This window comes from Lepus europaeus, chromosome 2 (assembly GCF_033115175.1).
Source record: "Lepus europaeus isolate LE1 chromosome 2, mLepTim1.pri, whole genome shotgun sequence".
NCBI classification, from domain to species: Eukaryota; Metazoa; Chordata; class Mammalia; order Lagomorpha; family Leporidae; genus Lepus; species Lepus europaeus.
This window is the reverse complement of record NC_084828.1, coordinates 25,804,649-25,820,140: the sequence shown is the minus strand read 5'-3', so window position 1 is coordinate 25,820,140 and position 15,492 is coordinate 25,804,649. Positions and strand designations below refer to the sequence as shown.

At 33.9% G+C, this 15,492-nt stretch overlaps 1 pseudogene; it reads right to left on the bottom strand.

Annotated features, from left to right (window-relative positions):
* The window catches only part of LOC133750560 (NADH dehydrogenase [ubiquinone] 1 alpha subcomplex assembly factor 4-like), a 93,649-nt pseudogene extending 79,261 nt beyond the window's left edge, over positions 1 to 14,388 (bottom strand).
* Between the last annotated feature and the right edge of the window lie 1,104 nt (positions 14,389 to 15,492).

Sequence of the window (15,492 nt, the reverse complement as noted above, 5' to 3'; positions counted from 1 at the left end):
TTGTGGAAACGCAACTGTAGAAAAATGAAAGTGGTCGATTCCTGGAGGCCTGTGGAATGAAAGTGTCCATAGAGCTCTACATGATACCACAGGGGTGAGCCCTGAGCATTTTTGGGCATCTTGTTGACCTCAGAGTAGGGCTTATGAGAGTGTCAGACACTAAAAGGGGGAAAACCATCCAGTATCATTGCAGATCTAAGTATTAATTTGTAGGTACTTAAATAAGGGTCCTGTTTAGAGATTAACCCATCCAAAAACCTTGAAATCTTGAAGTTTTCTTGCCTCCAGTAAGTCTCACTGGACAAGTAGCAACAAAATAATATCCATTGAAATTTTATTGGAGAAACAAATTAAAACTAATGAAACAAATCATAGATATCAAATTGGGTTTCATAAAAAACTGAACTCATGAATGAACTTTAAACATCATTAAGAAATCTTACCACTGAGTAGCAAATGTGTATTTCACTTTACAGACCACAGCAGGTTCTGGACACTGGAGGAGGCTTTAGGACATTTTAAGAAGGTAGGAGGAGACTGGGACCGGGACCCGGGCAGAACACACATTTACCCTGGTCCTGTGGCTACAAATAGTTCTGGGCCCCCCACCCTTTCTTTCATTTAGACACCCTCACCCTTTCTTTTGTTCAATTTCAGTCCATCCACAAATTTCCACCTGAGAATCTGTGTCCCTACCTTATTCATGTCACATTAGATAACTTTGTATTTGTTAACTTTTGCAACCAAACTGGAGTATCCATTTATTTTTCTAAGTAGAATATCTGCTGTACTGCCTATGATTTTTCTTCAAGCTGTATATACACTTGAAAGTCCCCTAAAATATTTCACATTTCACAAATGCCATTGGAATATAAATTTTTTTCTGTATACATTAGAATGATTGCAATAATGTTTGTTCTTTTTCAAAAATATCTCAAAATCAAATTTCTTTGCTAATTGTCTTTTATAATGAGGTATGACTTTTTAATCTCATTTTATCATTGCCTACATAACAATGCAGTGCTGACATCCCATATGGGTGCTGGTTCAAGACTTGGCTGCTTCACTTCCTGTCCAGCTCTCTTGCTGTGGCCTGGGAAAGCAGTCGAAGATGGCCCAGGTGCTTGGGCTCCTGCACCTTCATGGGAGACTTGGAAGAAGCTCCTGGCTCCTGGCTTCAGATTGGCGCAGTTCAGTATATTGTGGCCATTTGGGGATTGAACCAGCAGATGGAAGATCTCTCTCTCTCTCTCTCTCTCTCTCTCTCTCTCTCTGTAGCTCTGTCCTTCAAATAAATACATAAATCTAAAAAAAAAAAAAAAAGATAGAATAGGACCAGGCTCATTGTGCTCCCTCTATCATTATAGTATTGGGCAGGTTTGTGTTTTATTGTTGTTGTTGTTTTGTTTTTGCTGTTATGGTGTTTTTGGTCTGTATCATTTTGTTCTGTTTTACTTTCTCGTGAAGATCCAGAAAAGGTAGGAGATAATATAACAGCTCACTACGCAAAGGTCCTGAGAGAAGCCTGGGCAAATAGACCCTGTGCAGAGCCTCCTTGGCTCCCCAGTAAGCTCTGTTGCTTACCACCACCCCCAAGCCCTCGCTGGCAGAACATCCTGACTGCAGGGGCGGCAGTTATTGATGTTTCAGGGAAATGGGCTAGGAATAGATTCATCGTCCTTTGGGATCAGGGAGGATCTTGAAAGCCTTCTATCAATCAAGTTCACATATACTCAAGGCCTGGCCAAGCCAAAGCCTAAACAGGATGGTTTATTTTAGGCCTGGAAGAAACCATAAGAAAGACATAAAGGTATTTCTCACCCTCTGAACAATTTTTTGAGGATTCAAGTCTAAATAGAGGAGGCTTTTTGCAGAGACCTACCACTAAGAGACACGATCCACTTTAGATACGCTGACCACCCACACATGCTCTCAGCACAGATGCCACCTTGGACTGACAGACACACGACTCCAGCAAGACTGAGTTCCACTGGAGCACATTCTCTCCAGACACAGTGAGTATTTTACACACAGTAGTGCGGCCATCCCAGAGGAGCAGCAACATATCTGGAATTCTGAGTTGTCCCTCAGTCCCAGCAGTCTACATGGCAGAATGGATGGAGGAAATCCAAGAGAGCAATTTACAAAAGTTCAATTAAGTTCATTGTCCTAACAACTTGGAATTAAATTTAAAAAAAAAGTCTGACAATCTGAACATAGAATGTTGATGACTAGAAGCTGTGATGAGTGGGAGAAATAAAGGGAGTTTGGATTTAAAAAAAATAGAGGAATCTGGGTGTGGTTTATTAATTGTGACAGATGTTAATATGAGATGTTAATTGGAGGAATGGGGAGAGGCATATATGACAGCTTTCTGTGTTGCAATTTCACAATTTTTGTTTTGTACAATTAAAACTTCTGAATTAAAAGGTAATAAAAATTAGATTTCTACTGTTGAATTTTTTTCTTGATTTTTGATATAATATCTTTTCATATTTACCTTATGTTTTTATAAGGATGCTTATTTTTGTCTTTTTATTTTTATTTCATATAGATTTAAATTTTGAATGTTGACAGATATGCAGACAGAATTCTAATGTCTTTCTCTAAGGACAATACCTCAGTGAAAATTCACAGGGCACAACATTTTCAGCTTTTGAAAGACTGGTTTAGCACAGAAAAAAAAAGTTTTTTATTTTCTTTACACAGAGTTTTAAAAGCATATATATATATATATACATATATATATATATATAAAATAAGGTCATTTCTTAAAGTATTTAGAATCCTTAGTCATTGAACATACTATGAAAACTCTACAAATCTTGGAAAGAATAGAAATTTTGTGGTTTGGTCTAACATTTCAAAATACTCACTGGGTAGCTTTGAGTTATGTACAATACTGCAGTTCAAACTTTTATAGGTTCTAAATCCTGGATAGGAGCCTAAAACATACCAATACAAATATATACATTTTCAAGGTTAAATTTATCTAACATAAGAGCAGTAAATATTTTAAAATGCAAACATTTAGCCCGATTTGGAATTTAACTGTAAAGGTTAGTATAAATAGTCCAAAATCATGTTGTCTCTCTCTCCTGTACATTTCTTAGAACTGGGGAAATCTCCAAGATGTTGATTTGATTATGCATATTGGAGAGAAAAATCAGAAAGATTGGGAATAAGGCCCGTCCTGTCTAAGGTCTGCTGATTTTCTGATGTCCAAATAAAGAAGGGAAACTGGACAGAGTTACAGTTTTTATTGCCTCACAAGTAAGAATTTTCTCTGAACTCTGTAATAAGTTATTTTCCCAAAATAGATGACCTTTGAAAAATTACAGTAAAAACAAAAAAGCAAAGACAGTCCAAATAATCATAGGACATTACATTGAGAAGGTGTAAAGCAGCAGTGTATCTGTGAAGAGAATTGCTTTCAAAGTCTATTCTTTCTCGATCACACAGAGATCTGACAAGTATATATTACTGTGTACAATACATTAGCATTACTACCCAACTACTGCTGGGCCCCAGTGTTTCCAGAGCCCTATTTCTAGTCAAGATAGTATATATCTACTCATATTATTCATCCATTTTCTGTGTGCACTGTTCTTTCACTCTGAAATACTCGTCTCCTGAGAACCTCGCTTAATTCCATCCCTGCCATTTTCTGTTATGTGTCTGTGTACATCCTCACTGACTTATTCTGATCATTTTACCTATGCCCAATGACTTTCTTTGTCATGATTCCAATTGTGATTTCATATATACATGTTGCATTTCTTATATTTTTTCAACCCAAATCCCAAATTTAAATGCTAGTGTTTATTTAAACATGTTGTTTCAGTCAATACAGGCCTGGGGATATTTTATGTGTATTTATGTTATCTCATCCCTTATGCTCATCATAAACCAAGTTGTTATTACACATAGTAGACAATAAATATTTGTTAATTTAATTTATAGATTAAATGGCAGGTCCTTTATGTTCTTTATTTTCTATACTTTTTATTTTTACTGTTTCCTTTTGCTTCCTCTTAGTCCATCACTGTAAATAATTTTTAAAGTTACATTTACGCTGTACAAATGAACTAGAGACCCTAAAAAGCAAAAGTGCTAACTGTTACAGTGGAACGTTCTGAAGCACTGAAGGGGTAGGAATACATAACTGTTATCAACATGGTTGGATGCGCAACTAACAGCTTCCAACTCATCTCTAACAAATTCGCACTTTCATTACATAAGCCTGGAAATGTAGTTAAGGACAAATTACTATTTGTTTATTTCCCTTTATTCATGTGCCTATAGTAATTCAAGTGCCTATATAGTTATGCAGGCACCACAATTACACTTAGCATCTAGAACCAACGATTTCCACATGTAAAAGTTCAGCTGCACACATACTCTCCAGCAAACCCTTCTTCATGAAAAGATCAATGTCATATTATGCAGTCCAGAGGACAAGGATCTAAGTACATTCTGACTTTTGATAAGCAGTGGGAAGACTACAGGCTGAATCAATACATCCAGAAGAATGCTTGCTCATTTGCCACTGACTCAGGCTATTCCTGGAGATTCTTGTGCAGCTGTCTTTTTTTAATTTTGTTTTCGGAACTGACACATGAAACCTGGAGGACTGAAATACTAAGACTTCAAAGCTCCCACTCTGTGTGGGCAAGTTCTTTCACTGGTATCAGGGATGACACAATTGCTTTCATCACTGGACTGACTAAGAAGCTTTGCACCAGGGGGCCACTTCTTGGGGGAAGTTTCCGGTACCCATTGTGTCAGCCTGCAGTTTAGCAACTGGAGGAAGAATTTGGACCCACTTACAGACATGACGTTTGTATTTTTGTCAGTTTTTTTTTTTTTTCATCAAGTGATATTCTGGATTGTATTTTGAGGGTTTTTTTTTTTTTTTAATTTCCCTGAAATTTCTGTTCTGGATCTTTTAAAAATACGCTGAGTCCCACAAAGTGATGTCTATGTTTCGGTGTTAAAATGGTACTTTCAATATAGATTTCCCTAAAGAGAATTTTATAACTGGCATGGGAAAATTAAAACAATGTCCTAATCTTTTGAAATAAAAACACTGAGAATTATTTTAGATGAGAACAGCAGGGAAAAAAAAAATTCATACAATACTGTTCTTAAACATTTACATTCACATCACAAGTAATGACTGGGGTAACTAGAACAATATCTAGATGCTATATTATTTCCACATTTATGAATTATTAAAATATAGACACTGCCTTTAAATAATAACTTCCAGATATATTTTAGCAACATTTCTCAATAATGCAATCATTTGTAATTAGGGTAAATGTTTGCATTTAAATGTCTTTCACTCAATCTGCAACTTCACAATTTTTTCACAAGCCTAAGTTCCTAAGAGAATAGTTTGTACTTTCTTGTCACAAAAAATATTGCCTAAAAATTCATCACATCTTGGTTCAAGTTGGAACGTATAACCTTAAGGTTTTAGATATAGTCAATATTATTATGGCAGGGGAAAAATTAGCATTCTTTACACAAATCTACCTAAAATGTTCTCTTATGGATAAATAAGACTTCCACCAGCTAAAAAAGCTATGGGACTTCTGTTCCTACTACAAATGTGAGACTTTTCTAAAACCTGCCAAGACATGAGAAGGGTGCCCATAATTCTAGTGCTGTATAAACACATGATATACTAGCGAATTTCCATTAAAAAAACCCAGAGAACCATTGCAATACCCTAATTGCCTAGCTTTACATAGCAGAAACTTGGTAAAATAATACTTAGAAGTGAACAGAGAAACCATTCACTTCCTAGGTTGTATGAATAACTAAATAAAGATGGTGATGGAAGATAACAAAAAGTTAATATCATTCATGTAGTTTTGGGTATTCAATCTGATTTAAAAGTGACACATTTGAGGTTGAATTGATGCATAGATTGAGTCTGTAGCTACTATAAATATTAATTACAGTACCATAGTAATAATAATAAAATGATTCTTTTTCCATCAGTATTTCCACCAACAAAATTACCATTGTCATAATTTCCATAAGTAGTTGAAGCTATTTATTAACAAAATGTCAGTTGTACTTAACATTCACTTATGCATAACTTATATTGAGTTCACACTACTATTTTGCATATGTAAGCACTCTAAAGCTCATTATGTTTGGAGTCACTCAGAAAAGAACTTGGAATGGCAATAAAGGGATAAACCATGAAGACATTATGTTTCATGGAGTTTTAGGTAAGAGTTAAAATCAGATTAAACTTTATATTGGGTAAGTAACTGTGTCTTCTTCTTCATCCATTCCCTTACCTTACTCTGCAGGATTCCAATGTGCTTGAATTGGATATTTTTAAGTTAGACAAATTTTGCAAACTATTAAAATCATGGCCTAATATATATATATTATATTTGTACTATATTCATACAAATATATGCATGTACATGCATATTATATATAAATTAGCATGTATGCATATATATACATAAACACATGTATCACCCATGATAAAATATTGTAATAAAAATAATTTGAAGGATTTATCCATTTGAGTCAAGCTGAAGTTAAGCTGGAAAAAGATATAAATTGAAAATTTGACACAATAAATCTTCCTTGATAAATTTTTAATAGTATATCTTGTTATATTATCTAGATTATCAATGATAACTAACACAATTTCTCCTCTTTTATCTACTGTTTATTATCAACACCTAAAACTCTCCCAAATAGTTGCTTAATGCATAGCTGCTTAATTAGAGAATGGTGAATTCATTTTTATTTTAAAGTGACATACCAGATGTTTGTGTTGTATTTGCAGACATATCACTATTTTTGCATTTGGTTCTTAAAAGACATAACTGAAATGTTGATATGATCGAATTCATATTTTCTTATTTATTTCTGTCATGAATTAGGAAACGAGCATTCACAAATTTTGGTGAGGACATTGTGTTAAGGAAAATGAGATTGTAGCACCCTTTGAGAAGCTAGAGATGATGGACTCTGTTTAGAAAGCCATGCATCTGACTGCTTACCTCTGTGTAGACTAACAGGGGGGTCATATGTCAAATTAGAAGAATTATATCATATAAATTATAGTCTCATAATCTCTCCAGAAATCCTTTCTTTTGACTTTACAAAAATAAACCTCGTTTTATTTCTAATATTCAACATTTGACAATCAAATTTTTGTATATTTTTCCCTAACAAAAGCAATTTCAGAGTCTGCTTCTAGAACTGAAATATCTAATTTAGGTTTTTAAAAGATTTATTCATTTATTTCTGAAGCCAGAATTACAGAGAGAGAGGGAGGCACATGGAGGGAGGGATCTTCAATCTTCTGGTTCACTCCCGAGATAGCACATCAGCAGCCAGGAGCTTCCCCCAGTTCTCCAACATTGCTGGCAGAGGCCCAAACACTTGGGCCATCCTCTGCTGCTTTTCCAGGCCATTAGCAGAGAACTGAATACAAAATGGAGCAACCAGGACACAAATCGGCACCCACATGGGATGCCAGCATAGCAGGCAGGGATTTCCTCTCTATGCCACAATGCTGGCCCCAAAATGCATGCTTATTTAACGTAAAACCATATCTTTATTTATCTAATACCCAAACTAACAAGTGTGATTGATTTAGGGGAAGGTTTTTTCAGAATTCTTACAAATTTTCAGTGATATTTATAGGAAGAGTGCACTATGGCACCCTATATTGTGAATAATTACTACTTAGTGCTTATTTATTTAAAGGTGTGAGATATCATGGCAAGTGGACGTATACATTTGTGAATTTTTAATAACAGGAATGTCATGAACTCAAATTAATAATCTTTGGCAAAGGTGACCTTTTTTCTGTTGAATATCCCACAAATGCCATTTTCCCAATATTCTAATGGCTTAGCTTGGCTTTGCTCTTAAATAATTTCTAGTTATAGGCAAAGGCAAGGACTCAAGTAATTAGCTGGTAAGTAGAATCAATCATGGTTTACAGAAATAAGAAAACAGACCCAAATAATGTTTGAAGTTGTGTTATTATGACTGTCCAAGCTATTGGGTAATCTAATCATGGCAAAAGAGTCCGAGAAAAATGTCTGTGCTACTGTCCCTAAATCTCCCAATATAAATTCATGGGCTAGGGACTGCAAAGAATAAGTAACAGAACATGAAGGATCAAAGTAAAACCCATCTGGTGTCAAAAGAGTGAAAGAGTTCTTATTCTTGAGTTCATCTTTGGACCTAAAGACTTGAACATATTGCACATTAAAAACATAGTAACAGATTTATTTTTCTTGATGGAATAAAATATTCAAAGCCTGGAAGCATAGAGTTAAAAGAGAAGTCCAACTAACTCCATATTTTATTTTAACATTTATCACCAGTAATCTTAAAATGTATTACAGAAAAAAAAAATATCTGAGTAGGTGTCAATTAAGTGCTCTCTGATAATTAGCTAATGATTTAGCAAGATTTGTATTTTAAACACAACTCAATGTTTAAGAGGAAATTTTTAGAGTAGAATTCCATTTCTTAGTAAAACTGTTTCTTGACAGAACAAAGTAAAATTCTTCATTTAGTCACATATAATCCAGTGCAATTGAATTCCTGCAGCCTGTAGATATATATTGTATTTATCTTCTCAAAGCCACAAATGAGGTAAAGATGGTATCTAAGATTATTACAAAGAAATCAGTTCATATGAATGAAGTTGAATTTCTTTTCATTTGATTATTGGTTATAGCCCTTGCCTATTTTCCTGTTCAATACTGTCTTTGTATTTGTTGAAGTCTTTATTTAGTGAAGCATTCAGCTATAATTAAGCCTATAATGTAACTTCCACAGTTTTAATGACCTTTGCACATTTTAAAATTTACTATATATGAGTTAAATGGGCATCTTTTCATCTGCTTATTATTTATAGTCTTGATTACATTATTGCTGGGATATGGTGCTTCTACTTTTTACTTGATTAACCCTTTATTTAGTGGAACATTAAAACTTTGAATACATTATAAATTAAAAATACACTACATGGGGCCTGCACTGTTGCATAGCAGATAAAGCTGCCTCCTGCAGTGCCAGCATCCCATATGGGCACCAGTTTGAGTCCTGGCTGCTCCACTTCCAATCCAGCTCTCTGCTATGACCTGGGAAAGCAGTGGAAGATGGCCCAAGTCCTTGGGCCCCTGCACCTGTGTGGGAGACCTGGAAGAAGCTCCTGGCTCTTGGCTTCGTATTGGCGCTGCTCTAGCCATTGCAGTCATCTGGGGAGTGAACCATCGGATGGAAGACCTCTCTTTCTCTCTCTCTCTCTCTCCCTCTGCCTCTCTCTCTCTGCCTCTGCCTCTCTGTAACTGTCTTTAAAAATACATAAATCTTTAAAAAATATATACATGTCAAAAGTTGTAAAGAAGGAAAGAAGAAAAGGAAGAATGAGAAAGGAAGGAAAGAAGAGGATGGAAGCGAGGGAAAGCATCCTTATACTCAAACTTTACGAACTACATGGAGTCTGTTCTCTTTATGTTAATATGACGTTAACCTGAGAATTGATGAGACTTGTGTTGTAAGGACAATGCCTTTACTGTGACCTTGAGAATCTAATGTATTTATAAATTCTTTAAAAATGTTTATTGAGAACAAATTTGTTTCATTGTAAATATTTACAAATAATTAAAAATATAAAAATGTAGAAATGCAATAAAAATTGAAAAACATAAAGATTTAAATTTAAAAATTATTTCAAAAATAATAAATAAAATGTTAAGTAGAATTCAAAAGGAAATCATGTTCATAAAGAATGTTTTTATATAAAATTTATTATTTTGAAAGATTCATTTTAAAATTTTAACAAGAGTTGTTATGTATGTATTAAATTCTACTTTAAAAATGCTTTAAAAGGAACATTTTCCCCAAATGTGGAATATATAAACACCAGTAATTTAAGTATATACATTTCCTTAACATATCCAATCTCTGTTGTACTTTCCTAAATATGTGGAGTACACATTAGCATATGGTATCCTCTTAATACCCAAATACGTGCAACAATTTTGGGTTAATTTCACATTGTAGATTTTGCTGCTTACCCTGGAATATATTACTACATTTTTACATACCTGGTAATTTTTTATCTGGTGCAAAACATCATTTTTTTTCCTTATTAGGTGCTCAAAGTTTTTATTTCTTTATAGATTTTGAATTCCTTTAAACAAATAGTATTCTTTTGCATATTACAATCTGAAAATAAAGTCAGGTTTGCAATTTAAGAGCATAAATACATGTCAAGTCCAGTGGATTGAATAGTACTCCACCAAATTCATGTCCACTTAAAGCTCAAAATACAAACATTTGAAAACAATTACTTTGTCTTTCTTTCAGACATAATAAGTTAAGGATCCCAGTATTATATCATATTGTATTTAGGATAAACCCTAAAGTTAAGAATTTCTTGCAACCACCAGAAGCTAAGAGAGAGTCTTGTTATGGTTTCTCTCTTATAGTTTCTTGACGAAACCAACCTTAGCAGCAACTTGCCTTCAGGCTTCAGGTCTTCTGAAATATGAGAGAATAAGTAAGTTTCTTTTCTTTTAAAACACCTAGTTGTTGGTAAGTTTTTGATGGCAGCCCTTGAAAGCTAATACATAATGTAAGCAAGATTAAATATAAGAAGAAAATAGTAACATAGAAATAAATAAATTTAAATATTGAAAAATGCAGCTGCCATGATCATGGCCAAAATCTCACTTGTTGATAGTTATATTTTCAGAAACTTATTGAATTTTCGAGTTGTTCAGAAATTTCTTAGCTTATCTATTCCAAACTGCTAATTTTGGAGAAACTTCAGTTAGCTATTTAAATTTACAACTCTAGATAACTACAGTACCTGGTTATGAATGAAATCCTTCAATTCCCAGTCCCATAAAAATACCGTTAATAAGAAATGACCTGAAAATTTATTAAAGTTCATTAACTAAGTGATAACTCTGTTACTATTCATATACCAGTAGAAAATATTAGTTTCAGAAAAATGATTCTTCAAAAATTTTAGATTTCATTGTTTTGTACCTTGTCCTTTTTCTCTCTTCCTCACCTTCTCTCTCTCTCTCTCCCTCTCTCTCTCTCTCACTGAGCTTTCTTGTTGACTCTCTGGATCACTGTCTCCCATAGTTTTAAGTCTGTTAACACGGATTCGATAGTTTCTCTTGTCGGGGGTCCCTCAATCACAGAGATTTGGGAAAAATAAGGAAATAACACTGAGCAAAGGACATGCATTAACAGCAACCAGTGCATGTTTATGAAACCTGAATAAAGCTGCTCTAAGGTTCTACAACATTGGAATTCTACAGACATTGACACAGATTTCCTTTCTTTCTCAAATTGAAAAATATGTCTATATTATCTATTTGAAATGTTCCAGCCTCTGGTTTACTCTCTAAAATGACAACAGCCAGGGCTGGGCCAGGCTGATACCTGGAGGCTGGAACGCCATCTGGGTCTCCCTTGTGGATGATAGGGAGCACAAGCACTTGGGCCTTTTTCTACTGCTTTCTGGGTTGCATTAGCAGGGAGCTGGATAGAAAATGTAGTCAGGACTCAAACCAGTGCTCACGTGGCATATCAAAGTCACAGGCAGTAGCTTAACCTGCTGACCTGCATTGCAGCTCCTACTTATTGAATTTAAATGAATACAAACATATGTGATTTTGCCCTCTTACTTCAGGCTTATCAGTGAAGAAAAATCCAAATATTTATGTTTTGACTTATGTGAGACTTTTATCTGATTTCATCTATCAGACTACATTCTTCTTGTGGTAACTCTTTGAATCTATCATCAGTAAATAAGTCAAATTTGAAATAGCTATTGTGAAGGCTTTATATGAAGAACTAGAGGGAAAGCTAGTGAAATTGTTTACATTAATTTTGAAGATTTTGTGGAGCAGGCATTTGATTTACAGTTAAGACTGTGGTTAAGACCCTCAAGTCTTATGCATGGAAGACTCAGATTGAGTTCCTGACTCAGCCATGGCAGGCACTGGGGTAGTTAAAAAGCAAATAGGAGCTCCCTCTCTACCAATTTCTATCTCTCTGCCTCTCAAAAAAATTAACTTTAAAAGAATGTTTTCTAGTCAGTATGTATTTTCTGTTCTTAGTGCAGTCTAAAAGATTCCTTGTAGCTTTCATATCCTGCAGTAATTATATTGAATACTGTTGAATTAATCACTATATATCAGAAAACAGATTATTTTATGAACAATATTCATTGTTTTATAGGAACCTCACAATTTTAAACTAAAATATTAGGAAAAAACTCTTATTATGAAGTTTGAATTGTCCTTTAAATTCATCTGCACAATATGCACATAGATTCATTGACTTCAGATGTAATTAGAAGGCATATAATTAATGCAATGGTTCTGAATGTTTATCAAATTACCACCAATCATCACAGTTTCTTGATAATGCTCGGAAGCATGGTGTATGGACATCAATAAAATGCTAATTATGATTACTAATTAAAGTGACTCCATAAGGCTTAAAAAAACAGCATCTCTGTTGAAATTGTTAGTTTTATTGACTTAATTATTGAAGGATGAGTGCTTCCAGGCTTGAATTTTGAACTGACATATTAAATTACATCTACTCTTACAATTAATGCCATTTTTTTCTGTATGTCAGAACCGCAAACAGAAAGATGTTGAAGAGAATGGGTCATACAAATTAACACAGGCTTGCTTATGAGATACCATGAAGGGAGTGAAGTACTCAAACTTCTCTACACGATTTTGTTTTAGCTGTTAAATTAGATAAAAACAAAACACTAGGAAAAAATAGAAGAACAATCTCTCAAGAGCCCCTAGGCAAACACTTGTTATATTATATGGATATAAATGTACACAAAATTTATGGAAACTAACAATGAAGACCACCACTGGTTACCTAATGGCATTGTTTTCAGCACTGTTACAATCAATCTGCTTTCTCTCAGTTCCAACTCCTCTGTTATTCATCAGCTAGGTGATTATTTTGTAGTAAGTCTTCTTGCATTGTAAACTCCAGAAGGATAATCTTTTAATCAATTCAAATATGCATTTAAGAAAGAAATCAAAATAATTAATTTCGGAAATCTTTAGACTAAAACTTGGTACAGAGACACAGGCAAACCCAAATTGTTTCCAACTTTGAAATGATGTAGTTGAAAACACATGTTAATTATTTATGCATATTAAAATTAATATCAATATTTTCATGTTCTGGGGAGTGGAGGACATCTGCAAAGGAAGCTATTGACAGTGGTAAAGGACAGCTTCTCTTTGATATTCAGGAACTCAGCTCTCTTCAGGAGTGATGTAACTCCTGCAGATGCCAGTTAAGAGAATGAAAGATAGTAGGGAAAAAACAAAAACAAAACAAGCACTAAAAAGCAATTTCACTGCTGAACACCCTTTTGGATTTCCTCTTTGAAATTTCATCACTATCAAATTTACGTAAGTATTTTCTAGATCTTGTATAGCCTTAAACCAATGTCTCAATTTTTTTGAAAGTACCAAGAAAGACCTGGCTCTTCATCTATATAGATCTCACATTACAATAAAGCTGCTTTATTTGTTTCCAGCTTGTGTTCTCAGTGATAAAATCAGTCTAAGAATAATAATTTTGTGCAAATGGAATTTGTATGGAAAATAGAATAAAAAGTAAGTATTTACTTGAAAATATTTTTAAATCAATACAATATTTCTCAAAATATGCATTCTCTATGATCTTTTTAAAGTCGCTAATATTTCAGATTGATGTAAGCTTGTCCTAAAATTAAAACTGTTAAAATGCCACATCATAAAAGCTTCACTGCAAATTTTCTGAGGCAATTATGTATTTTGTTCATAATTAATACCAGCAGGTATCACTTCTAAAAGCATAAAGTACTTCAACTTCTAAAATATTATACATTATTGGAAATCTCTATTGGCCTATTTGCTAGTTTATTATCTCTTTTACTGCATCAACTTGGGAAAGAAAGGGACGTTTATCCCATGGACTATCCCAAGAACAATTAATCCCATCATTCTCTCCTTACTTTTTTCTATCCTTAATTCAAAGGAAACACAATAATAAGAACATACTGTTGGTGTGAGCAAACATCAAAGTGCAGGAACATTGACTCCCATGGTTCTGTCAATGTGCATCTTCATTTACTATTCCTTGAGTTTCTAAGATTCCAGGTATTCTTCCTTCTGATTTTTTTTTACTTTACTAAAAGTATTTGTTTCAACTGGATATAATGAGATTGATGTGAATATAATTTAGTAAAGTTTATCTACCACAATAAATATAAGCTAATAAAGTGTTAGTTGGCCAGGAATCTCATCTTACCTTAGGGAATCCAACCATACTCGTATTTGCAGATCCAAAAAGACACAGAAAGAGAACTGACACTTATTTCTAACAGCTGCAACTGCTAGAGTCTTTTAGAATATTTTGCCCAAAGTGGAAAATTATGATTTTTTAAGGTTGCTGAAGCACAGCTACTATGAAAGTACTTTCCAGGAAGTCCCAATTATGCTATTACTTTATTCTAGAAAAAACTTGGTTCTCCTCTCACAGGGCAAATTAGGATGCATGGAATTTGCAGGAACAGCTTTAAGATTCCTCTCTTCTTGATTAAATTTTAAATATATTTCTTCATTTCTCTAAGTATTTTACCTTCCATTCACCCTTAAACAGATGCTCTAAATACAGAGGTTCTTGACTTCTTTCTAACATAGTTTTCAAAGCACATGTAACCTAATACAGAACAAGACATTGCATGCAACTAACAGCAATCGCAAACTAAATGTATAACTCAGTGCATTTACACACCCTATATAAAAGATAAAGCTAACACCTCTCAGTACTTTTCCACTAGCTCACCCCTCCTCCCCCCAAAAATCAGTACCATCTTTTGTGACAGCAGTGTTTATTTCAGACTTAGTCATGGCCTCTCTCGCTTATGAAAATACTCTTGAATAAACTAATTTTTTACTACTTAACACTAATACAGGTTTCTTAGTTTTGAACAAAGGTGTTGATGTTAATGTACACATTTTATGCAATGTTTGAATTAGAATGTACAATGTGAGAATTTGAGTAACATCTTGTCTGTGATCATTTCAGTAAACAGGAGCAATGAAAGCCTCATTGGTAGAATGTGAACTCATTCCAACAGAAAAATCTAAAGTTTTATTATTGCTGCTATTAAAAATTGGGTACTGAAAATACAGTAGAATATATATTGGAGAAGGTTCAGAAACTATGCAATATAAAAATTAATAGAAATAATCTGCATTAAGTTCCCATGGGACATTTGGACTTAATGAAATTGAAGCTATAATAATGAACATGTCCAGATAGAATGACATGGTTTTATTTCTTATTAATTAATCTTTTTGGTTAATGTAAATTAATATATAGTATCAACCTTGACCTGCACTGTATTGTTCAAACTAAGGCAGCTGT